Source organism: Balaenoptera borealis (assembly GCF_965194805.1).
Source record: "Balaenoptera borealis genome assembly, chromosome: 16".
In the NCBI taxonomy this organism is placed as follows: Eukaryota; Metazoa; Chordata; class Mammalia; order Artiodactyla; family Balaenopteridae; genus Balaenoptera; species Balaenoptera borealis.
In genome coordinates this window covers 50,861,161-50,886,966 of record NC_138872.1, presented here as the reverse complement: position 1 = coordinate 50,886,966, position 25,806 = coordinate 50,861,161, and the positions used below count along the sequence as shown (strand labels likewise).

General features: G+C 59.9%; 1 long non-coding RNA gene across 1 annotated transcript; it reads left to right on the top strand.

Annotated features, from left to right (window-relative positions):
• The first annotated feature begins 6,394 nt into the window (after window positions 1–6,394).
• LOC309613242 lies at window positions 6,395–24,046 on the top strand. The gene is made up of 2 exons (XR_014235602.1): window positions 6,395–7,551; window positions 23,244–24,046. It is a non-coding gene; the product is annotated as an uncharacterized lncRNA (long non-coding RNA).
• Window positions 24,047–25,806: the final 1,760 nt, after the last annotated feature.

Sequence of the window (25,806 nt, the reverse complement as noted above, 5' to 3'; positions counted from 1 at the left end):
GAAAAGAAAGGAAGGAGACGCAAGCACTGAAAGGTTACAGCTGAGACTTCTCCAGAACTGATGAAAGCTAAGAAGCCTCAGATTCCAGAGACACAAACATGGGTAAATATGATAAATAGGAGCAATTCCCACCGAGGCTGGGCCAGGTGGGGCTGCAGGACCCAGGTGAAGACAGGGTCCTGGTGAAAGTAGAGAGGGGGGTTTGGTGATTCATGGAACGGCCAGAAGACGGACAGCAGACCCTGGAGACGATGGAACAACATCCCCAAGGTTTGGAGGGAGGAGGGGCTGGCGAGACTCTGCGTGTGGCCACCAGTCAGTGAAGACGTGAAGACACTTCAGACAAACCTGGACCGAAAGGGTTTCTACTCCCTGACTCCTGCTGGAGGGACTGCTGAGGGAGAGGGAAGATGCTCATGACAGTTACAAAGAAAATAATAAGAAATGTTATTCAAAGATATAAAAGAAGATCTAAAAAACTGGAGAACTATGATGTCTGTGGGTGGGAATACTCAATATGGCAGAGATGGTAATTCTCCCAAAATTAACCTATAAACTCAAGGTAACTTCCATCAATAACCCAACACCTGAAGCCATGTGATGCATGTGTGTGTTTAATCTCCAAGGAGTGTCCAGGGTTAGCGCTGTTATTTTCTGAACTTTCTAGCAGTTTGGAGATATCTCACAATTTGTTTTTGTTTTGTTTTTTTGGCCACTCCACGTGGCATGCGGGATCTTAGTTCCCTGACCGGGGATCAAACCCTTGCCCCCTGCAGTGGACGCACGGAGTCCTATCCACTGGACTGCCAGGGAAGTCTCAATATTTCACAATTTGAAACTGGTTTTAAACAGAGGTTGGTTTTGGCTCCCAGGGTCTCCCCTCCAGATGGGACTCCCCCACGCCCCACCTCCTGGGAATGTTTCCATCCACTTCCAGCTGTGGCTAGGAAAGCAGGAGAGTCACATGGGCTTGAAGATCCCTGCTCCTGGAGCTCAGGGCTGACGCTTGCTTCGGGCTGCAGAGAAATCTTCTCTGGTGTCCCAGGCTCCTTGGGAGCTGAGGGAGCCAGGGAAGAGCACCAGCTCCTGTCCCTGGTGGGCGCTGGGTGGCACTGCTGGGCCGGGGCAGCACCTGTGGGGCCAAGGGCCGCCCTCGCCACGAGGCCCTCGCCCCCCAACACCCCAGGCCAACCCGGGCACCAGGAGGCAGAGCACCAGGGGGCAGCACAGCCATAGCCCAGAATCGATGTGATTATAAATGGGGCTTGGAAGAGGTTTAATATTTAACAGGATTAAATATTTAAACAGGATGAGTTGACAGGGAGCGCGGTGGCCCTGGGAGACGGCAGGGACAGGTCCTGAAGATGGGGGCAGGCCTCAGACACCCAGGCCCGCCTTCCAGGTAAACAGCAGGAGCTCAAGAGGTTCCCTTCAGAGGGGATGATTTGGTCCCAGCTATCAGGGCTGACCAGAGGAGGCTCGTGCTGGCCACTGGCTGGGTGAGCAGAGGACGTCTCCAGCCCCCTCTGTGGAGCCCTGTTTATTGAGTGCCAACTGTGCCAAGCAGGGCTGGGGGTTGGGACTGCCTTGCAAGCGCTCCTGTGACTGTGAGGCACTGCCTCCTCCGGGAAGCCCGCCTGGACTGGGCCAGTTCCCACACACTGTCACCCCCTGCACGGGCCCCTGCACCCTGCCATTTGTAAGGATCCCAAACGCTGAAGGGTCAGCGGTACCTCTAGCTCCCTGCGTGCAGTGGGTGCTCAGTGCCGTCCTTGACTGAGCGGCTCCCAGCCTGCGGCACGGTGGACCTAGCTGGAGGACGTGGCTGCCAGGGAGACCCAGCCCAGCTCCCCACTGCCGCCAGCCCTCTTGGGGCAGTGCCAGTTAGGGCTTCCCCTCTGGGGTCCTAGTGACCCACCGGAGTCTGTGACATGGGGGGAGGGGGTGGGGGCGGGGGTGGGGGGGTGCAGTGGGGCCAGACTTGGTTCATGTCCGGCGCTGTCCAGCCGGGGAGGCTGCCTGGGGGTGGGCGGCTGGAGGGACAGTCTCAGGGAGCAGGGTGAGCAGGACACAGGGCGTGTGACCCTCCTGGGGCTGCCGGATGGCCTGAAATAACGGAAGCTCATCCTCCCACAGTCTGGAGGCCAGAGTCCGAGATCAAGGAGGCCCCAGGGGCTCTTCCTGCCCCTCCCAGCTTCCTTGGCTGGGAGCTGCGTCACTCCAGCCTCTGCCCCCGTCACCACATGGCCTCCCCGTGTGTCTGACTCTCTAAATCTCCTCTCTTGTAAGGACACCAGCCGTGAGACTAGGGTACCCCCAATGACCTCATCTGCAAAGACCCTATTTCCAAATAAGGTCCCATTTGCAGGTACTGGGGGTTAGGACCTGGACTTATCTTTTGGGGGACACAATTCAACCCACTACCCAGGGTCACCTGCACTGAGGTGGGGGCCCAATGGTGTGTGGCCCTAGTCCCTCCATGCGGATTGGCAGGTGTGGCCGAAGACGTGGGCAGAGGTTCCTGACTCGGAGTCCACGGAGGCAGCTGAGACCGGGGAGGGTGTGGGCTTGTGCTGGGGAGAGCTGGGACCTTCAGTGACCAGAGATGTTGGTCTGTGCCGGCCACCCCGCCCCCAGAGGCTGAGAACTACCCCCTCCGTTCAATCTTCCTTCTGAACTGGAAGGTTTGGTCTTTATCCTCCAAGAAAGCACTGGTGCAGCCAGAGCAGTTGTTCTGGAATTTCCAGGTGGCACCGTCCTCCCCGAACCCCACCCCCTGACTCCCTCAAAAGGTGTCAGTGAGCTGAGCACTGGGATGGACTGGACAGCGGATGGCGCTGGGGCGGAGCTCCTGGGCCTTCAGTCTCCAGGCCCCACTGTCTCCGCGTGGTCGGCAGGAGGCAGCCGTCCAGTCGCAGGACCCAGGGTCCCCACAGGGCTCTCAGAGAAGCCCTCACCCCACAAGGCCTCAGCGACTCCAAGGGGGCCAGCAAGACCTCGCGACCCTCTGCACCTGCGGGCCTGTGGGCGGCTGCAGACGTTGTGGCCGGTGTGCAGGAGGAACAAGGTTGGAGGGGCGCCAGGTGTCTGGCTCAGCCCCCGCCCCCGCCCACTCGCTCCCGCCCTGGGGGGCAGCTTCCCACATGTAGCACCCCACGTGGCCAGGCCAAGCGGAGTCTGCGGAATGTCAAGGCTGCACAGAGGAAGTGAGCAGGGCGGCCAGACCCTCGTGATGTCTTGCAGACCCTGGGAACCGGGAGAGACAGAGCCCACACCCCAGGCCAGGATGACGGCTGCGTTCCAGGTGGACCCAGAGCTTCCTGAGGCCATGCAGGTCTGGGGCTGGACCCGAGGGCATGAACAGGGCTGAAGGAGAAACAGAGCAGGGAGGGGGAAGCCCAGAAGGAGGCTGGATCCTCACAGGGGGCAGGGGGCACTCGTGAGCAGGCAGCCCCACCGCATGTCTGGTCCGGAGACACGTGCAAACCTGGCTCAACCCTCCTCTGGCCACTGGGAGCGGGTGTGGGCTCAGGCCTGAGGCCTGGCAGGGACGCTGTCTGGGCACTCTGCCTCATGGCTATGCGACTTGCCCCCTGAGCCTCCATTTCCTCATCTGTAAAATGGGTTGGAGAATCATGCTTGCCGCAGGGTGGTCACAGGGCTGTAAAATTAACAAACAAAGCACTAAGGCTGGGCCCTGGTTACCTGTCAGGGTTTCCTGCCAGCGGGAGACAGACACACAGACAGAGGGAAGCAGGACAGAGCCTGGGAGGAGTGGAGGCCTGTTGGGAGGTGGTGGCCAGGCCGGGAGAAGGCTGTGACCCAGATTCCCCCGCCCTGCTGCTCTCAGGCAGGATACTCAGTTTGCTCACCTCCCGCCCCCCCTGCCACTCTGCACCCTGACCCCGTGATTTGGACCCTCATTCTGGGCTCTGCCCTGCTCTGCAGGCCCCCCGCCCGCGGTAGCAGTGGGGCCCTGGGCCCTGTGGTCCAAAGGGGGCAACACTGTTGGGGTGGCAGGCAAATCAGGGGTCAGGGGTCAGGGTTCATTGAGAAGGACCTGGGAACGGAGCCACCCCCTCACAGATGTCAAGTGGGGAGGGGGCACTGGGGCTGCAGGGAAGGTTGTGGAGGGGGCACGGGAAGAAGAGACGTTGCCTGCCTCACATCACCCTGGGTGAAGGGGGCCCCCCCCATGCCCAGGGGCCCCAGAGCCCATGAGATGCCGCGTGGCGGGGAGCAGGCTGGAGGCGGAGACCAGGCGGTGACGCCGCTCCTGGGCCAGCTCTGCGTGAAGGCCGTGGGGATAGGGGTGGGGGGTGGGGGTTGGAGACAAGGGCCTCTTTGCTCTCCCAGAAAAGGTCTTCAAGCTTCACGCCCAAAGTTGCTTGTCTACTTGGCGGTGACTGGAGTGTAACAGATGTTGAGACCTGGAAGGGGCCAAGCAAGGGGGTTAATTAGCAGCCTCTTCTTAGTTTCAGCAAATCTCTCTTGTAGCTCTGATCAATGGGTAACTGTAGAAGCAGCATATAGCATCACTGTTCCCTCATGGTTCACATCGGCAAACTGACCTGCTGGGACTTCCCTGGCAGTCCAGTGGTTAAGACTCTACGCTTCCACTGCAAGGGGAGCAGTTTCAATCCTTGGTCGAGGAACTCAAATCTCATGTGCCTCGCACATCAAGGCTCACCCCCACCAAAAAAAATTGAAAAAAATAAACTGACCTGCTGCTGGTCAGTCTTTCTAGCAAGAATGTCCTTCCTCATTCTGGCCACCAGAACAAACTCCTATTCAGTCTTCAAAACCCCGTGAGATCTGTACTCTTAAAATTTGAGCTTTTCACTGCATGCAGGTATTCCTCAATAGAGGTAAAGACCTCGGAAAAATTAGTGAGGTAGGAAGTGCCTTCTGTTTCCCTCTCTGGGAGTCGAGGTTGAGTGGGAAGGTGTGGACAGTGTGGGTCCCTGGAAGAAACCTGTTGGGTTGACCGTGAGCCACCACTCCTCCCTCTGAGAGAGATGGCTGGGGGAGGCGTTGTTGTCACCACAGGCGTCCCCACCAAAAGGAGCTGGAGGGGGTCCTGCTTTCCTGTTGGACTGCTGCTCCCGGGGTCCTGGGCCGAGTCCTGAGTTCTGCCTGTGTCCCGAGGGACCGTGGGGACTCTGGCCTGGCCTGGGTGCCAGCTCCTGCCCCCTCTTCCCTCAAGGCCTCGCTGTGTCCATCTCTGCCTCCATTGCCATCCTGGAAGTGGCCGGGTGGGGTGGTCTCCACGGAAACATCCATGACGACCAGTCGTGGGTGGCTGCGGAAGGCCTCCTGACGCCATCCAGAGGCAGAAAATCGGCCAGAAAGAGGCCACGTGGGGACCTGGTGCCAGAGTTTGGGGGCATCGGCTGGCAGGCTGCAGGGCAGGTGGGGGAGCCCTGGGCTGGGGGCTGAAGCTGGCAGGCAGAGCTTGGCTCCCTCCTAATGCAGCCCCTTGGCCCCCACATCAGCCTGGTGGTCCTGCAGTGCCCGGGTGCTCCCCGCCCAGGTGGCTCCAGAGGGCAGCAGTGACAGCCCAGCAGGAGGGGCCAGCCTGGGAACGGGCTGCTCCGCCCCCCCGTCCCCCCCAACCCCCGCCCGCTGCCGGCCAGCTGGGCCTGGGGAGTGTCCCAATCACGTGCTCCACCTAGCTGCATGTCCAGACACCACAGAGTTCAAACACCTGGCAAGCAGCAAGCAGGCCACGCCCAGATCAGTTCCCTCCACAGCGCAGGGTTGGGCCAGCGGCGGAGGCACTCTGAAGCTGCATACAGAACAGCATGAGTTTAGGGAGGCCCACACCTCACTTCGTGGGATCCCTGTGGCCCGGCCCCGCACTCTGGGGTAACAGCACGAGTGATGAGCAGCACCAGCCCCCTGGACCCCCTGTGTCGCTCCATGCATCTCACCTGAGTGCCCATCACCCAGTGATGGGGTGGAGACCCCACCTCTGACTCCTCAGCTGCCCCCAGACAGCCTGATGGGGTTGGGAGGCCCAGGCAGGCATGGTGGGAGGGGAAAGAGTGTGCTCGCCCCGGGGCCGTCCAATGTTGGGGGTCCAGAGAGCAGAGATGGCTCTAGAGGCTCCTGGAAGTCAGAAGTGTGCTGGGGTGGGGGAGCTCTCACCTGGATAAATGGACCCCATGAGATGTGGGGGCCCCACCCCTCCTCCCAGAGGGACAACTGAGGCTGGCAAAGGCCAAAGTCTCGTCTGGCATCTCGGAGCCCAAGGTGGAGCCTCCTGGTGACCTGACCCCAGCCCCGACCCTGGGTTCTCCCAAGGAGGGTACATGGCCAGTTGTGACTGCTGCAGGCCCCAGGGACCGAAGAACTTCTGCCCACACAGTTCATATAAACAAACTGTACCTCTGGTCTGTGGGGGTAGACTGTCCAGTGCCCCAGAGAGTGGGCAAAGCTGGCCTCTGAGGCAGAGGGCTAGACTGGCTCAGCTAGAGTCTGGTGGACAGTGGGGAGGAGGTGGGGCAAGAGGAGGTGGGGCAAGAGGAGAACTTGGGCTTCTCAGGGGCTGAACAGAGACACCCGGCTACGGCGCCCTGAATCACTCCTTGATTCCACAAGCACACAATGAGCGCCCGTGTGTGCCCGGCACTGCTCGACTGCCAGGGAGCACGGTGATGAGGACAGACGGGGTCCTGGGGACAAGGCAGAAAAGCAGAATCGAGCAAGGCAGGACGCCCCCTCGACCCCAACAGGAAGTGCAGGCTGGGCGGACCTCAGGGTTAGAGGTTACTGCTTCCACCAGCAATCCCTGCCAGGAGGCTCCTTAAACCAGTCTCAGGACTTCATCCAGAAGATTAAGTAAGATAACACCCTAGTAAATGTATTAGCACAGGCTGAGCCCGGGGGGCTCTGTAAACAGTCGGAGGAGCAGAGTGGGGGAAACGGACACTCAGTGAGGCTTAGAGCCACTGGGCCCCTGAGAAGAGGGTTCAGGTGGAGGCTTCCAGGAAAATCGTGGGGGGAGCAGGCCGGGTGCAAAGGCCTCGGAGAGGACCCCAGGAGCCCTGCGGATGGCTGGGGCTACACCCAGTGTCCCAGTCAGGGGCTCCTAAGGGCTGTCCCTCGAGTGTGTGGGTAGCACCCATCCCATGTCTAGAGGATCACCGTGAGGGGACCGGGTGGACCAGGAAAAGGTCACAGGGCACCACCGGCCAATGGGGGTGTGGGTATCGCCCCCTCGCCTTAGGGTGGGCACTTGGAGATGCCAGGGACCCTCAGAGTCTGTCCTTACCTCCGTCCCAAACTGGCACTGGGCATCTGCTCGTCATGGTGCAGGAGGCCCGATCCCCAAACAAAATATTTGGTTTCCAGGGTTGATGGCCTTGAAATGCAAATATTGCTTCTCTGTTTACAACAAACAGTCACATTTGGGCTCCTGGAGCCCTGAGCTGGCTCCTGGCTGAGATAACCAGTGTCCGCTGGCCCTGCCGAGAGCCAGGCAGGGGCGGCCCCTCTACCCCCCAACAACCTGGAAGTGGTGCAGGACCCCCACCACCTATTTTGTGGGTAAGGAAATGGAGGCTCAGGCCCCAGGGGCCAGAAGAGCCCCCAGCTCTGGGTGGGGCCAGCCTCGGCTCCTTGAGGTTCGCTGGGACCCCCAGGCTCTCAGGAGGGGCCCACACAGGAGGGGGCTGCCGGTCCCCAGGTGCTTCTGCCCAGTGCACTGGTCATACTGGTCTGTCTTGGCCAGATGACCCTGCCAGAGGCTGTTCACAAGTGGGCAGGCGTGGGGACCCACAGACGGCAGCTCAGCACCGCCTGGACTTCAGGGCCAAGACAAGGAGGGAGAGAGGCTGCCGGGGTGGGGGTGGGGCTGTGCACGGCCCTCTGCCTGAATGGGTGTGAGCAGGGATGAGCACCCACCCCACCCTTCCCCTCCAGGACCCAGAGGCCAGCACACTGCCTGAACACGGCTGGCCGGAAGCCTGCTGAGGGCAGAGATCAGCCCTGCGCAGTGGGTCAGGGGGCACAGAAGCCCGAGCCTGCTGGGGCCCCCCAGCTCCCCCGTTCTGTCTCCTCACATCCCATCTCTGCCGGCATAGCCACCCTGAGCCAGCACTGCTGTGCTGTGTGTTGTGCGTTCCAGCCCCTCCGCATACGGTCAGGGCAGCACAGGGAGGGGCTGTGTGTGGATTAATCCGAAGACCCTCAGGCATGTGGGCTCTGCAAGTGAGGACTCAGGGATGACACAGAGGTTCCGCACCGAAAACCACGCTGTTTTCTCCAGAGGAGACCAGGGGAGTCTGAGGCAAGTTTAAGTGTCAAAATCTGCAAGCAGGTGTGGACTTTTGTTGTCCTGGCCCGGGGCGGGGGCGGGGTGGGGCGGGGGTACCTGCCGAGTGAGATGAGGCAGGAAAGGCTCCTTCCTTCCCACTCAGGACCTGCCAAGAGATTCATCTCAGAAAAGCGGAACTACTGGGCTCGGCAGCTCCAGCCCTGCTGGCAGCCCCTGACGGATGGATGGGGGCAGTGGCAGAGGCACAGACCCCACCCACAGGGCCCTTCCCTGGGCTGTCAGGAGGGGGGGGCTCCTGGAAATTCCACACACCCCCCTCCCCATGCTGAGCACCAGGAGCCTTCAGGGCGGCTGCATGGGCCCCACCCTTGCCTGGAGCACCTTCTCAGGTGCCTCAGGAAGGCCCAGCGCAGGGAGGATCGGGGCAGGAGGGCCCAGGCTGGCCTCCCTCCTGGCCCAGTGGAAAAGGCGGGGGACCCCTGGGAGGACGCCAGGCCCATTCAGGCACTCTCCACAATCTCCGCAGGACCTGAGGTGTCCTGCACAGCTAAGCCTAAAGAGCCCCTCAACCTCGTCCAGAGCTCAGACATCAGAGGAGAGATAAACGACACGTGGGGAGGGGCGTGTCTCCGACACGGTGGGTCAGTGGGGCTCGGGTGGGAGCAGCCTGGGCCCAGCCCTGCTCCCCGATCCTCCTTCCCCCAGAACAACCTGTGTGGCCCCAGAGGAGAGGGCCGGCTGGGCGCCTCGTTGCTCAGGGGACACAATCTTGGCCAGGACGCTGGGAGGCCCTGGGACCGGGAGGGAAGAGCTGGTGTCTGTGGTCAGCCTGCCTCCAGGTAGACAGCAGCGAAACCCCCAGGCCTCTGTCGGAGCGGGGGCTGCAGGGAGGGGGAGCCCCAGGCCCTGGGGGTGGGGGTGGCTGGAGGGCCGCCCAAGGGCTCGGCTGGGCACCCGGGGCTGGGGAGGCCCTGCAGAGAGCAAATGGCATAAAGGGGTGGGGAGAGGGCTCCTTTGTTCCCAGAGCCTGGGATGCGTGAGACACGGTGGGCCTGGGTCCCAGTCCCCGCTCTGGCCCAGCGTGTGACTTCGGGTGACGCAGGGCATGAGGGCTCCGTCTCCAGGTGTGATGGGGGTGGAGGGGCCCTCACCCTCTCCCTCTGAAGATGTCACTGGCCCTAACTGGGAGTATCATACCCGACCAGGTGAGCTCAGATCACACTTCACATGTGAGGGGTGGGGCACATCATCTGCTGGCCTAAAATCGGGTTTCCACTTCTCAAAAAAGCCAGTCCGGCCTCCGACTGGGGCCAAGCAGCTTGAGACCTTGGCCCAGCACTGCCGCTTGGCCTCCGTCTCCTGGTCTGAGGCCACCCCAGACGCCTGAGTGCCAGGGATCAATCACTTGGAGGCTTAAGGGGGTCCCAGGCGCTCCTGGTGGTTGGGGCCCCATTTTCTCTTCCTTTTCCGGGGATTGGGCATCAGACGTTGAGCACGGAGGGTGGACCAGCAGATGCCCCCATTGACCAGGACCCCTCCCCCCAGGGCCTGCAGCCCAGAGCCCTGCCAGGTGACAGGGGAGAGGCTGTCTGGCTCATCTGCAGAGAGGCCAACCTGGCTGAGACACCGGGATGTCCTCCATGCACCATCCCCTCCCTCACACTGGCCTAGCTGGAGGTGCTGAAGGAGGCAGGACCAGCCTGTGTGGGCGTGGGGGCGTGGTGCTGGCAGTGGGGTTGCCACGCAACTGCCACATGCATCTGGTTGTGACTGGGCTCCGTGGGCTGGAGGAGCCCCAGGTTCCAGTAGCCGTGCTTAGCCACTTGCTAAGGTGGCAGGACGGGACCATGTCCCAGACGCCCTGGGTCCCCGGAGAGAATGCCCCACGCCCCCAGTCCTGCTCTCAGGAGAGGGTCCCAGAAGTTCTCCAAGCAGCTTAGAGCTGCGGGCTGGGAAGCTGTGACAGTGGAACTCAGGCCTGAGGCCTTGCTACAGTCCCCTCTGCCTGGCCGAAGTGAGGGACAGTCCCAACCTGGGGCCCAGCCGCTCCTGGTGGTCCTCAGCGGCAAGTGTCACACCAGCAGAGCCTCCCCAGCGTGGTGCTCTGAGCTTGACTCCACAGCCGGTGGGGGACCAGGGAGTGGTCCCCAGGCTCCCGAAGCCCCGGTTTTCCCATAAGTGCAATAGGTGTCCTTGTGGCCTGGTTGCTCCCTGAGGATTTGGGGTGACCAGAGACAGCCCCTCCTTGGAGGCCCAGCACTGCCCTGGGGCACTGACTACTCGCCAGGCTTCCTGGGGGGTGAGGGCTGAGGGCAGTGGGGGTCTCCATCCAGACTTGGGGACAGCAGGACATGGACACTGCCTGCCAAGGTTCCAGCCTGGTCCACCCCAGTCCACTCCTTATGGGCCAAACCCCAGCACCTGGCCAGGTGGACTGGACAGTCCACCCTGCTGGGTGTCTGGGTTTTCCAGCACCTTCTGTGGTCCTGTTCCATCCTGCACCTGGGCCTCCTGCCAACCCAGGGTGGGAGTGAGGGTGGGGGTGGTCCCTGCTGGCACATGGGAAGCGTTGGGGGCCGGATGAGGGAGGAGGCTAGCCTTGTAGGAGGGTTCCACTGGCTGTGACCCTATCCGTCCGTGGACGCCACTGAGGAGGACCACCCCCCACCCTGCAGGCAACACAGAGCCTTGGTCTCCCCACCCATCATACAGGCCCCACCCCCTTTAAGCAGTTTGGAGATGCCCTGATATGTGCCCCCGGGAAGCTCCCCAGGTCCTGGGCTGTCTGTGCTTGGCCGCACACCTGGATTACCTCTTCCTTCTATGTCCACATCCTCACACAGACCAGGGCATCCCTGATCTGAGGGTGTCCCCCAAGCAGGCGCTGAGCGCCCAGGCACCCCAGCCAAGGAGCGAGGCAAGCAGGGCCATTGGGGCCTGGCTGCAGGCTCTCCCCTGCTTGCATTCAGCATCCCGCCCAACGTTGGGTCTGGTCCAGGCCACACAAGCCCGAGGCCCTCCTGTAGGTCTGGGAGCTTCAAGGAGAAGCAGGAATCAGGAAGTGCCAGAGGGCGCAGATGTCAGTGTGTGTATGTGGGGGGCTTTGAAGGGGGAAGTGACGTGATGACCCCCTTGCCCTGGGGCTTCTAGGTCAGGGCCCTGGGGGGTAGGGGATCTCTGTGCCCCCCATGCCAGCCCTCGTTAACAGGTGGCCGCCTCTGAGGTCCATGTGGGGGTCTCTGCATCATGGGGACCTTCAGGTCTTAAGGATTGTCCAGGCACCGATGGGGTGTCGCTCAGTGGGGGTCAGACAGCTCAGTCGACAAACTCTCCCTCCAAGGGTCCTGGAGGCACAGCCCTCCTCACACTGGCTCAGGGTGGCCAGGTATTAGGGCACCTGGACACCCCAGGCCTTGGTCTGTCTACAGGCTGGCAGCCTCACCTGAGCCTCCCTGAGGGGTCCTGGGTTTCCCAAGGCCCAGGGACTCGCATCTCCTGGGAGGAAGGTCCCTCCCCATCCCGTGAAGTCGCAGCCCAAACCAGCAGATGGATGTGGGCTCAGGAGGTGGGGCCGCCATAAACATGCAGATTTACACACGTGAGTCAGACAGACTCGAGACCTTCTGTTTGTTGAGCAAAAAACGCATACATGAGATTTCTAAGTGCAGCCCTCCCTCCAGCCTCTGGATTGGGGAGGCTCACAGCCCCTACTGTCCCTCTGTGTAAGGCCCGGCTGCCATGGGTTTATTATTCCTCGGACAAACGCTGGGCTTGTCCAAGGCCCTGGGAGCAGACTGGGTACACCAGAGACCAGACACTGTGGGGCCCTGGAAAAGCTGGTGGGGGGAACCCTGGGACTGACACCCCGATAGCCGGGCCTCTCTGAGGGGCATTCAGAGGGAGACAGGGCCAAGCTGCATGTCCCCAGCCCTCTTGCATCCAGGTCTGCTCCCCATTTGGTGGCTCTGCTCACACGGGCCTCTGGAAAGCCCCTGCAGAACCCCCTGCTCCTGAGAGCTGGGCCAGCCCTTGCCCCTGGGGCAGAGGATTCAGGGTTTCTGTCCAGGCTGAGACACTCCGCTGAGCCCACCCTGGAAAACATAGGGCAGCCCAAGCCTGTAACCTGATGGAGGAAGGGCGATGCACACCTCCACGTTCGGGGTAAACCAGCCCTAGCATCAGGCCACCTCACACACCTGTTGGTCCAGCAAGAGCTGCCCACAAGCCTGGGAACCCTGTTTCCTCTCTCAGATGGGCACTCTGCCCCATCAGTGCCTTCCTAGTACCCACCTGCCTGTGTGTGTTTGCACACCACCCTCTGAAGCAGTTTGTTTTAGTGTTTCATTGACCTGGCAGTGCGGAATCTCGAGGCAGAGGCCATGGAACCCCTCTCCTCAGCTCCACACAGACCCCGGAGTCCCTGCCTGTCACTGGCACCTCGTGAGGAGGGCGCCTTTCGCAGGGGCTCTGAGGCCTTTGATGCCTCCAGGAGAATGGGAGTGGCTTGCAGACAGGCGGGCGGGGCTGCGGGCCATGGCGGTCTTGGGACACAGCCAAGCTCTCCCTGCTCCCAACTTCACAACTCTGCCCTTCCAGAAACGATTTCCCAGCCACCGAGTCTCTGGAACCTTCTGGAGTGTTCCGGGCTGAGCTTGGGGGACAGAGAGCTCGGGGCTGAGGTGGGGCCGCTAAACCCTGACTCTCCCTATTTTATTGATCCAGGACAATTTCCGGATGGCAAACCCCATTACGTCCTCATGCACCATTAAAGACTTTAAAAATAACAATTTATCACTGATGCCCAGGGCAAAGTTCAGGGCAGGATGCTGTGCGCCTAACGATGAAGGCGCCACTCTGGACGTGGGGGCGGGGATGTTGTGAATCTGGTCACCCCCGGCTGGGGGGGAGCACTTGTCTCCCTGGGTAGTCGGGAGGGGCAGACCTTCTGCTTGGGAGCTCAAGTCCACTCAGAGCCCAGGAAGCTTTGCTCTAGCCAATCCCAACCCCCACCTCATGGGCCCCGGGCGCCCGGGATGCCCAATAAGCAGAGTGTGCTCCTTGCACAAAGGTGGGAGGCCTGGCTCAGCCCCCACCCCCTCACCCCATTCCCAAGGCCTGGTGAGCAATTCTCCACCAAGACCAGGAGGCCCCGTCGCCATAGAAACAGACCACGTTCCCAGAGTAAACCACCGCCATCTGTGTCCCTCTCTGGCCAGGGCTGGGAGTGGGTGGGGACAGGCGGCCTCTCCCCACTGGATCTGTTAATGAGACAAATAGGGTCAGGTCCCCGCTCGCACCGCCCCGCTGTGCCAGCTTCCCATTATGCAGGAATCAATCCTCCCCCTGACCCCATCTCCCCTGCCCCTTGATGCGCCATGCTGGCTCCAGCCCCCAGCTGGCCAGCAACACGCTGAGCCCAAGCCCATCCTGGGCTCAGAACCAGAATTAGCCACAAGCCAAGGAACACCGGGAGGCCCCAGAAGCTGGGAGAGGTGGGAAGGATCCTCCCCTGGAGCCTGTGGAGGGAGTATGGCTCCGAGACACCTTGACTTAGAGCTTTTGGCCTCCAGACTGCGAGAGAATGAATTTCTGGGTTAAGCTCCCAGGCTGTGGTCCTTTGTTAGGAGAGCCCTTGGAAGCTAACATTCTACCTTAAATAATGGTTATCATGGTACTCTACAACATGGACAGTTTATGTCTCATGTAAAATATGAACAATGCATCTTTACATCTTTTGGTGTTCTTCTTGGTTTGTAATATACAAAGGAAACCTTGTATACTCAAGACAGCCCCCCCGGTTCCCCCAGGACTGCAATGACAGCTCTCGGTGAAGCAGTGATGCTCAGGTGCCTCCAGCCAGGGTCTCCCTCTATCTGTGACGCCGTGCTGGCCTGTCAGCTGGCCACGGGGTGGCCGGGGCTCGGCCAGCTGTGCCAGGCTGGGCTGGTGGCTCGTCCAACCCACTCCAGGGCGCAGCTCGTGCTGGCCAGTGTCTGTCCAGCCAGCGGTGGCCCCTCTGGCAGTGGTCACGATGTCACCTGGAGGAGGGACACCGGCTCAGCCTGGTGGGGTCCCTCCACTTAGTCAGCCCGTATACTCATGGGGCCACTCGCTGTTGGAGGCAGAGGTGTGGGCAGACGTGGAGGCCCAGCTGGAGGCCCAGGAGGAGCTGGGGCTGCCTGAGAGCTTCCTGGAGGAGGGGTCCCAAGGCCGGTCCTGAGGATGGAGAGAGATGGGAGGAAGAGCAGCCTGGGGGAGGCCTGGGGGCAGAATGACCTGGGCTCTGAGGACCCACGAGGTCGGCCTGACTAGCAGAGGGGCTGGGGCTGGGGGCGGGCAGGGGCCATTGTGGCGGGGGTGCGGGACAGGGACACAAAACCCACCAGGAAGGAACTTTCTGTAAGTCAGGAGTAAACGGTGTTTGTGAGGACGAGGCGCCAGCTCCCTTACAGAGGCAGGGTCCCCAGAGCACCCTTCCCGCTCTTCTCAGGAAAGCAAGATTTACAATAATGCAAAGTGCATTAGTGCGGTGGGGGCGGGAGGGGGTCTGGTCCCACCGGCTGGCGGCTGGGCTTCCTCACTGGCCTTTGTGTTGGCAGCGGGGCTGCGGTCGGTCGATGCCTTGGCTGACGGCTCTTTAGAGCTGCCCAGGGTTGTGAGGGAGGGGCGGCGCTAATGGGGGGCTGGGAGCGGGCAGAGGCTGCCCCCCACACCCCGTGCCAGTGCGCCCTCCCTCCGTGGGCCTGCCTGGTTGGGGGGGAGGTCTTCCCCCCTCCCCAGAGGCCACATCTGACCTTACCTTACCCACAAAGAAGACCCCAAGTCCCAGGAACCTCCTTACCCTTCTTGGGGGACCCAGAGGGTGGACGTTAGCTGGGTCCGTGGTCAGCAGGCGCCAAGGTGAAAGGCAGGCAGAGATTGGGTCTCTGATGGGCTGGTGGGGTCAGGCCCTTCCAATCCCTCGCTAACTCCCAGAGCTCCAGGCACACCCTGGGTGCTCACAGGGTCTTAGAAAACCAGCATGACACACTGCCATTGGCGGGTGAGCGTCACCAAGTGCAGGGGGAGCCCTACCTGGATTCCATTGCCCACGTACCTCCCAGAGGTGCCCAGGCTGAGCAGACTCGGGCCTGTGGGGAGACCAGAGACGGAGGGCTCCGGCCTTGGCCAGGCCCACTTCAGGGCCTCCCCTTGGCCTCCGACGGGCTCAGGGCCTGGGACAGGGGCCTCCATGTGATCCCCATGGCCCCTGCACTGTGGCCCTCCAGGATGGTCTCCAGGATGGAGGCCTGAACGGTCCCCCCCATCTCTGGGAGCACCTAGAGTTCAGAGGGCAGCAACTGAGCCCCTGCCTCCTGGGGTCCCTGTCACTGTTGGGACACTGTGTCTGCACTGACCTCTGGAGCTCCAGCTGGCCGGCCCAGGCCGGAGATCCGTGTCCCAGCTTGCCTCGGCCTGCCTGCCTGGGAAGGGACAACACCCAGGAGCTAAATTTACACCTGAGGCTGCTTCCCACAGCCACAGAGATCAGGAATCGAGGAGCTGAAGCAGGGAGGCGCAAATTACCTGGGGACCGTGCCCCCACCCTGGCCCCCGAGCTTGGAAAATCAGGCAGGGCTGGGGGCCGTCAGTGGAGGGTGCACATGAGCCCAGAGCAGGGCAGTGGGTGCAGCTGTGGGGCTTTGTGGGAAGGATGGGGGTGCCAGTGCGGGGAGGCCAGGGAGGGAGAGGTCGGCGGGATGGGAAGGGTTGCAGCTGACCCCCTGGCCAGGCCCTGTGGTGACCTTGCCCTTCTCCTCCAAGCACTTAACCGGCTGCTTGCTCCCTCTTGGAGACTCTGAGTGGCCCTGGTTCTCAGCTAAGTGGCTCCACACCATGTCCACCGCTCCCATGAGGGCCTTCGGAGCTTGGTGTGCCGTCCAGCCGACGTTCTCTGTCTATTTTCAGGGCCTCTTTGGGCTAAGTGCTGGGTGGAGCCGGGCCTCCTGCCGCGGCCCTGGAGGGGCTACACTGGGGCTGTTTGCATCCTCTCTGGGGCCGCTGGGCTCCTGGTGCCGCCTCGGGCCTGACATCCTTTCAGATGCACTTGGGATGCCCTTGGCCAAGGACGCTGGGCTGGGGTGGGGGGTGGGGGCGGGCGCCGGCTCCTCTTTCTTGCTGTAAAGGTGTTGTCTTGGAGAGAAGAGAACCCTTTCTCTCAGGATCTCCCACAGGAAAAGCAATGCCCCTTCCAGGGTAGGGTCTCCCCGCCTCTGCGCAGTGGGGCCCAGGACTGGCTTCTACCCACCGGATGCCAGCGGCACCCCGTCCCCTGGCGTGTGACAACCAAAAATGCTTCTAGACGTTGCCAAGGGTCCCCCGCGGCAGAGTCACCCCCAGCTGAGAGCTGCTGCTTCAGGGGGAGCATGAGGTGGTCCCATGGGACTTGAACACAGAAAGGTGATGTGAGGGTCCCTTGGGGTCCCCTGTGTGGGGATGTTTGGGGCCTGGGGACCCCCAGTCACACTGTATGTAGGACCCCGACTCCTCTTGTCTGACGGGGGGCATAGTACAGCCCAGCCCAATAGGCATCGGGCCCAGACCCCACTGCTAGCGCCTGGGGGTTACGGGAGGAGTGTCAGACTTCACCCACCTCCCTAATGGTTCCCAGAATCCCCCAGCACCAAGCCCTGGCCACCGTGGCCTGCAGCCTACCAGGCAGAGGGCTGGACACCTCATTGTAGTCACCCCACACCCAGAGAAGCAGACCATGGCTCCATTTTGCAGACAGGGCACAGAGAGCTTAGGAGTTTGCCAGCAGTCACACAGCACTCAGGCGGGATGAGGGCTCACCCGGGAGGCCTGACTTCAGGGCAGCTCCGTGCCCTTGACCGGAGCCTCCAGAGGGGCCGGAGGAGAGGGAGGGGTGGGCGGGAGGCAGGGGTTGGGTGGAGAGTATGCATTCTGCACAGGTCCTCCGTGTCTGCCCTCCGAATGACCCCTGGGCTCTTATCTGGAGCCTGCACACCCCTAATCGGCTCGATTGCCGACAGAGACATTTGCAGATGATGCTGCTAGAGACTCTTAACATCAGAAGCGGTTCCCTCGCAGACACTCCACTGGGACGGCCCAAGGTCGCTGGGGCCACAACTTGAGGGGGTGCGGAGAACTGGGGGTGGGGCCAGGGGCAGGCCAGCCGAGGTCAGAGTCGGGGGGCAGGCATCCCTGCTGCAGCCCGGGCTCCCCCATGCAGTGGGGGAAAGGGGACCCCCCTGACGCCCCTTCCAGGCCCCGGTCCCCCGGATCTCAGGGTTTGCAGCTTAGGGCCGGCCCAGGATGTGTTACTGCTGTGTGGCCCCAGGCTTCCCCCAGGACCCTGTACATCTTTCTTCCTGGGCTGCAGAGGCATAAGATGGGGAGGGGGGTGTGAGCAGCCCCTGAGACCTGCAGAACGTCAGGGCGTCCAGGACAGCCAGCGCCGAGGCCCGAAACACAGGGCTCAGATGGGGTTCGGGCCCAAACACTAACAGTGTCAAAATGGCCCCTCTGTCCCCCAGATGGGGCTTGACCTCACCAATACCCCGAAAGGCCTCAGCCCAGCCCCAAGCTGCCTGGACCCCTCCTTGGGCCAGCCCCACTCCCCAACGTCCCGTCCATCCTCGCTCCCAGGAAAAGGCCTGCGAGTCCCGTTATTCCTGTTACAGAGGCAGCAAGAGGCTCCCGCAAAGTCCCCCAGTTGGTGGGGGGCTCGGCAGACCCTGAACCTGCTCATGACCCAACGTCCAACACCCCCGCTACCTCCACCATGACGCCGCATCTGCCATCCCAGGACCAGGGCCTCCAGGACAGTGATGTGACCATCGCTGGTCAGTCCAGTCACTTCCACGGGGGTCTGCTGGGCCCAGCCTGGCTAAGGGGTGACCGGGTGAAGGCGTCAGAGCCTGCAGCCCTTCTGAGGCCAGCAGAGCCCGCCGGTGGTGGACACCAGCCTGGGGCTGAGGTGCCTGGACACAGGGCAGGCAGTGCAGGCGGTAGGCGGGCAGGCACCGCCCCCCAGGCTCCCTGCCTGGCCCACCGGCTTCCACCTGTTCAGCCTGTAGGAGGCTACGAAGTTAGGGACCATCCTAAGACCCTCACTTCTGACCCCACTGCAAGCCCAGAGGTCCCCAAGACCACCCTGATGTTCCGTGATTCTCCAGAAGGGCGCACAGCCCCGTGATGCTCACGGGCACGGTTTGCCTTGGGGACAGAGCACTGGTGGATGTGGGCCAGGGTGCGGGCCGCGTGGGGCAGGGTCCAGGCAGCAGACACCAGACCCCTTGTTGTCCCCCCGACGGAGCCAGCACACCTTGCCCCCTGGCATGGACCGTGAGGGCACACAGGCAGTGCCAGCCGGGGGTGCTCCCCGAGCCGTGTCCAGGGATTTTACTGGGGATGCGGCGAGGTGGGGGAGCCCCGTGGGTGGGCAGGCAGGAGAACCCTGCAGGAGTCTCTCCAAAACTGTGCAGCTTGAGTGCTGCATCTGAGGCCACGTCCCAGCACCCCAATGCTGCCTGGGGTCTGAGAGTCAGGAGATGCCCTGACCTGACTAAGCCTCAGTTTCCTCGCCCATAAAAGGGCTGGTTGGGAGGTAGGTTAAATCCTGCCCTGCCCATGGCAGGACCACACGTGTGTCCACTCTAGCTGGGCGTTGGGGCCCAGGTGACGGAGCTTCTATGGATTCTGAAAGGCTCACCAGTAATGATGGGGCAGGGGTGGTGAAGGGGAATGCGGGTGCAGGGGGCCTGTGACCCCTGCATGTGCCTTGTGGCCACTGAGCTCCAGGGCCGGTGGGGGCTGGGCTGGGCACCCTCTGCCCACCCTCCCACCCTCAGCCCAGGCATAAGCGGCCTCGAGACGTCAGCCCATTCCTGGCCCTACAAAATCTCTCCTAAATCCTGTATTTAATTTTGTTCTCTGGGAAATTGTAGGAGGTTTTGGAGATAAAGCTGAGCTGATAAATCAGGGATTTGGCCGTTCTTGCAAAAACTCTTGGACTGGGAGGTGGGAGGCAGGCCCAGGATGCCTAAGTTGGCCGGGCCTGGCTTAGGAGTCCCCCCCCTTGGAGCACCCACAGGGCCCCCCTCACTAGGACTGAAGAGACTCTACAGCTGGGTCAGCAGTCTCCCCAGGGTGATGGGCATGAAGGACACCAGGGTGAGCATGACACACATGGGGGTCAGACCCCAAGGAACACCCCCAAGGCGCTGTTAGAAGGTGGGTCCACGCACTGCAAGAGCTTGAGGGGCTGAATTACGTGGGGGAGGGGGGTTGCTGATATTCAGCCATCCCTTGAGCCCTCTTCTCAAAGTTGTGCTTCCAGGACCTGTGTGGAAGGGGAGTGGCAGCACCTGGAAAGGAGGGCCTCTGGAGTGCGGAGTTCCGGAGTTTGGAGGAAATGTCCCATGTAATTGTGGAGGTCGGCAGGTCCAAAATCTGCAAGGTGACAAAATTCCTAGCTAGAGGATTACATTTGCTAGTATTCCTTATAGTCAGGAGTCAACATTGAAATGCAAGAAGTTATTGGGTAGAGTTTCAAGTAAAGCTCCTTACAACTTTATCTGGGAGAGAACTGCTATTCATGATGGCAAAATGCCCTTAAGAATGAAAATATATATCATGGGATGACACATATGACAGTGTTTACGCAGTGTTGAATATCAAGAACAGTGAACATTACCCAAGGCCCTTGCATTCACTTCTGGGGAAAAGGCTGCTGACTTTCAGAGCTGAACTTAGATCATCAGCTCTCCTGGTTCTCAGGCCTCCAGACTCAGACTGAAACTACACATTAGTTCTCCTGGGTCTCCAGCTTGCCAGCTGCAGATCTTGGACTTGTCAGCCTCCATAGTTGCATGTTGAAGCCCTAACCTCCAAGGTGATGTGTTTGGAGGTGGAGGCTTTGGGAGGTGATTAAGTATCGGTGAGGTCTTGAGGATGGAGCCTCTGTAATGGGATCAGTGTTTTTTAGAAGAAGAGGAAGAGACTAGAGCTTTCTCTCCATCTTTGCCATGTGAGATACCCAGTGAAAAGGCTGCTTTCTACAACCAGGGAGAGAGACCCCACCAGAAGCCCACTGTGCTGGCAATCTGATCTTGGAGAACTTTGAGAAATAAATTTATATTGTGTAAGCCAAAAAAAAAAAAAAGTTGTGCTTCCAAAGACCCTTCCCCCAGGGGGTGTGGTGTCAGTCCCTGCCCTCGCTGGCTGCTCTGCCCTGGGCATGCCCCACTTAGCCAACACTGCCACCCGTGAATAGTCTCTTCCAACCTCCCACACATGTTGTGGCCAATGTAGAGTGGAGTAGTAGGATGATAACCTCCCTCATTTGGGAATATATACCTCTTTTAATGTGACCCTGAATGACATTTGGTTTGTCAGCCTTGAAACCTATTGGCTGATGTCCACCAGTGGCCTCAGAAATCCTGGTGGGTAGGGCAGTTCTTGTCTGGTTTGCTCATTATTATTGGATTTGTCTTTTTAATGGGAGTGGTGTTCAGCCAGCAGGCAGGTGATGGCTCAAACCCAAGAGTGCTCTGTGTTGCGCGCTGCCCACTTGGCCCCCTTGTCCTTCCTTTGCCTCTCACCTCTCCTTTGCGTACACCTCAAGCTGGTTTCTTGCATTTCCTTAGCTGGGTCTGAGTTCCTTTTACTCCAACAAAGGTTTGTGAATGCTGGGATGTGTCCCTGTCTCTGGACTACTGAAGGCAGAGGAAGGAGAGGCCCGAGCCAGTTCTGAGACTGCAGGAAGCAATCAGGGCAGACTTCCTGGGGGAGGGGTGAATTAGCAGGAAGGGGGTTGGAGAGCATTCCAGGACGGGTGTGGATGTGGGGAGGGTGGGTGTGCTGAAGCCTGGGATGACCCAGGTCCTGGCTGGGCCAGGTTTTGCAGTAGTGACAGAGATCTGGTCATCTTGGTGGCTTCCCACAGCAAAGGTATTTCAGGTCCCTGGTGGGCCATCCAGGGCCTGCCCCATGCCATCCTCACTCAGGGACACATCACCAGCCACCTAGCAGGGGCAGGGCAGGTGGAGAATCGGCGCCAGCTCTTTAATGCTCTGCCCATGAGTGACTCGGGTCACTTCTGCTCCCCTGTCATTGACCACAGTGGGGCCCAGGGCTTCACCTAGCTTCAGGGGGCTGCTGGGGACCCCCTGTGCACAGATGCGGGGCCACAGGCTGCTGCTGAACAGAGGATGCCGGGCACTCGGGGTCTGTCTCCAGCCAGGAGAATAAAACCCCTGCTGTCCAGGTGGGTGCACTGGGCCCACCCCTAACCTCAGAGCCTGCAGGTTCCCCCACTGAGAAGCAGTGCCAGGGGGAGCATGCCCTGGAGGAACAGACATCTGGGGTGGAACCCAGCCTTTGGCCCTGAAGTCAGAGAGTGCGAGAAGCCTAGCGGCCCCAGGAAGAAACCTTTCTGGAAAGAGACATGATTTAAAATCTGCCTTGAAATTCCTGCCGTGAACTTTCTCCTAACACTGCCTGTGGAGACAGAAGTGAAGTGACCCACGGCAGCCGAGCATGGACAGCGGCAAGTCTGCTGCCCAGGGGCTGTCCCTGGACCCTCTGCTCTTGAGCAGCTGCAGACCCCCATTCCCAGAAGGCTGAGGAATTAATAGCAGGGCAGGGGCCGGCTGTCCAGAGAGGCCCCAGCACCTGCCCTGGGAGAAGGTTCCAGAGTTGTCCAGTCCAGATGGATGCCAGCTGCGCGGCCTTGCCAGAGCGACTGCTCCTCTCTGGGCCTTGGTCTCCTCGTCTGTAAACGGGACCCGGCGGCACTCAGGGTGACTGTCCAGCAGATGCTGGGGCGGGGCCACCGGAGGCCACAGGAGTGGGGGTCAGCAGGAACAGGCGGGCGTAAGCGAGAGTGGGGTGTGCGGCTCTGGACCCCGTGGCTCCCCCAAAATTCCACCAGCCAGCATGCTCGAGGGATGTTCCTCAGAGCCCGAGGGTGGGAGTCCCGGGTCTCGGTGGGCCGCGCGCTCCTGCAGAGGACGAGGTGGAGTGGACAGATAGGGACAGAGCCCAAGGACTGGGGACACCGGCTGTCCAGAGCCCCCGGGAGAGACACGGAGCCAGTGGGCCCGGCGCAGCTCCTTCCTGCAGCATCTGCCCCAAGGCCTCCCTCAATGGAGCGATGTGCTGCATCCGAGGCTGGTCTCCTTCTCCCCAGGGGCAAGGCACACGTGCACAGGACAGGGTGCAAGCTGCCCAAGTGTCGCGTGTCGGGGGCGTTGGAAGGAGACACCTGGTGGGGATGGTGACTCTGTGAGCCACTTGGCATCCCCCAGCTGTCCCCGATCCCTCTGCCATTCTGCGGGGTGGGCGGATGGAGTCCAGGCCCACTGGACAGTGGATGGAGGACCCCAGGAGGTCATCTCTCGTGGGAGCCCATGGAGACCAGGGCAAGTCCTCCCTTTGTGCCACCTCCTCCTCGGGATGGCCAGGGCCTTTCCCAGCTGCCTGGTCTCTGTCCAGCTCCTGTGGGCTGACTCCAGGTCCCGCTCCCTTGCCTGCTCTGTGCTGGCATCCTTGCAGTGGGCAGTGTGAACTCTCCCAGGCCTCACGGACAGCCTACCCATTCCGGTTCCAGGCTTCTCCCTTGCAACCTGACACATGGCTGCTTGAACTCCTCCACGGATGGGGAGCTCACTCTCTGTGGGAAGCACAGCCTTGCAGCACCATGCTATGATTAAAGCACCCCACGTCTCAGGGCCCTCTGTTTCATGGACACATCTCAGGCATTGCTCATCTGTGTCCAGATCCCAGACACTCGTGTCCTTGGAATTGAATCTTCCTTGTGGCTCCACCGGCCCAATTGTTGGATACACTGCTTCTTTCCACTTTGTTTCTGATCATAAATTTCACTGCTGTGCAGCTTGGTACAAGTGACTTTTTTCGTTTTTTTAAAGATTCCCCCTTATTTGCAATTCTTTCCTAGGACTGGATTTCCAGGGCTGGAATTGCCGTGTCGGGTGCGGGAGTGGCTCTCGACATCACCTGCCAAACTGCTCCCAGAAAAGCTGACCCAGCTGGCCGGGCCCACAGGACAGACAAGTGTGGGTTTCTCCGCAGCCCAGCCTGCACTGGGTTTCGAACTGCTGCCGTTTCCCCTGGTTTGATGGGGGTGTGTTGGTGGTGGGAAGTCCTTCAGGTTTCTATTATTTTCAAGTGGTGTCTGGGTAATAAAAACAATAACACACTCCAAAGGATGGAAAGCAGTGTTCAAATAAAAACCTGATGCCCACGTTCACAGCAGCACTGTTAACAAAAGCTGAAAGGTGGAAACAACCCAAAGGTCCACCAGCTGAAGATGATAAACACAATGAGATAGAGCCACGTGGTGGAGTATTACTCAGCCATGAAAAGAAGTGAAGCACTGACACAGGCTAAAACCTGGATGCACCTTGAAAACAGCTTGTGCAGCAAAAGGAGCCAGATGCCAAAGGACAAATATCTATGATTCCATTTACCGGAAACATCCAGAACAGGGAAATCCACAGAGACAGACGAAGACTGGGGGTTGCTGGGGGCTGGGGGAAGGGGGCGGGGAGTGAGTGCTAATGGGGACAGGGCTTCCATCTGGGGTGACAAAAAAGTTCTGGAACTGGATGAAGGTGGTGCTTGCACAGCCTTGTGAATGTACTAAATGCTGCCAACTTGTACACTTTAAAATGGTAAACACGGTAAATTTTCTGTTATGTGTGTTATACACAATAAAGAAGCAGTGACAGTAGTAACAAACGCTCCTTCAGGGCTTGCTCTGTGCCAGGCACGGTTCTTACCTCCAGCGATGGCTCGTTACTGCAATTTACAGATGGGGACAGGCTCTCCTGGGTCACCTCACTGGCGGGCACCCATCCGCGCCTCGTTCCTTACGTCCCTGCAGCTCTGTCCCACTCCACTTCCTTGGGCAGAAGTTTCTCTCTAAAGCTACTTCGATAAGTATACGCCTGTCTGTCCTGCGCCCAGTGATTCCTCCTCTTCCGTCAAGAGCCAGACATCCACATGCCTCCTGCAGTTGGGGTCTACACGCTATCTCATCCATTCTGGAGTTTTAAAGCTTCTTCTAAAACCTGTTTAGGAGAACAGGAGACGAGATGGCAGAGTAGAAGGACCTGAGCTCCTCTCATGAGCACACCAAAATCACAACTAACTGCTGAACAACCATCGATCAAAAAGGCTGGAACCTACCAAAAAAGATATTATACATCCAAAGACAAAGAAGAAACCATAACGAGATGAGATGGTAGTGAAACACGAGGGAAAGGGGCATGGCACAACCCTTTATGAATGACATAGCCATTGTGGGTATGACCATAAACTGGTTAGAACCGATTAGGCCCAAGTTGGCGGAAGATTCGACCTCCAGTAGACCTTGAGCCTCATTATATGCTCATTGTAATACATTAGCTAAATGACACGCCCACAGGTGCCAGGACAATTCTGAGGCTGACCATCAAAGGCCAAAAAGTGGGCGGTGGCCCAGTTCCTGGAAATCCCCACCCCTTCCCAGTTGGAATAATCCTCCCAGTCATTAGTCTATGAAACTACCCAGCCCATAAAAGCTAACCACACCGTAATTCCGGGCCTCTCGCCTTATGAGATGGCCCACACTGTCTGCGGAGTGTGTTTCTCTCAGGGCCACTCTCAGTTTCCAAGAGGACCCCATGCTCTGGGGCCGCTCTCGCCTTTTGAGATAGACCACATTCTGTCTATGGAATGTGTATCTCTATAAATAAATCCACTTCTTACCTATCACTTTGCCTCTCGCTGAATTCCTTCTGTGCTGAGACATACAGAACCTGAGCTTCATTAAGTCCTGAGACCAGGTGTGTGTCAATTAAAAGACAGTGGTTTGAGTCCCTGCTTGTGGGTTCAAGTCCCAGTCTGGGTCTTGGCTGTGTTCAAATCCCATGTGAGTTGTATGGTTTCAGTAGGAGGGGGCACTCACCATATAAACAAATGCCATACCTGCCAGGTGGGTGACCCACAAACTGGAGAATAATTATATAGCAGAAGTTCTCCCACAGGAGTGAGAGTTCTAAGTTCCCCATCAGGCTCCCCAGCCTGGGGGTCTGGCATCCGGAGAAGGAGCCCCCAGAGCATTTGACTCTGAAGGCCAGCGGGGATTGATCGCAGGAGCTCCACAGGACTGGAGGGCGCACACACTCTTGGAGGGCACACACAAGGTCTCCTGCACCAGGACCCAGGCAGTGACTCCACAGGAGCCTGGGATGGACCTACCTGCTGGTCTTGGAGGGTCTCCTGGGGAGGGGGGGGAGGCTGTGGCTCTCTCTGGGGTCATAAAAACTGGTGACGGAAATGTCTGGGAGTGTTAAACTCTCGCTGGAGGCAGATCTCTTGCTTGGGTCATTAGCACCAAGACCTGGCCCCACCCAACAGCCTGTAGGCTCCGGAGCTAGGACACCTCAGGCCAAACACCAACAGGGCGAGAACACAACCCCACCCATCAGCAGACTGGCTGCCTAAGACTTCCTGAG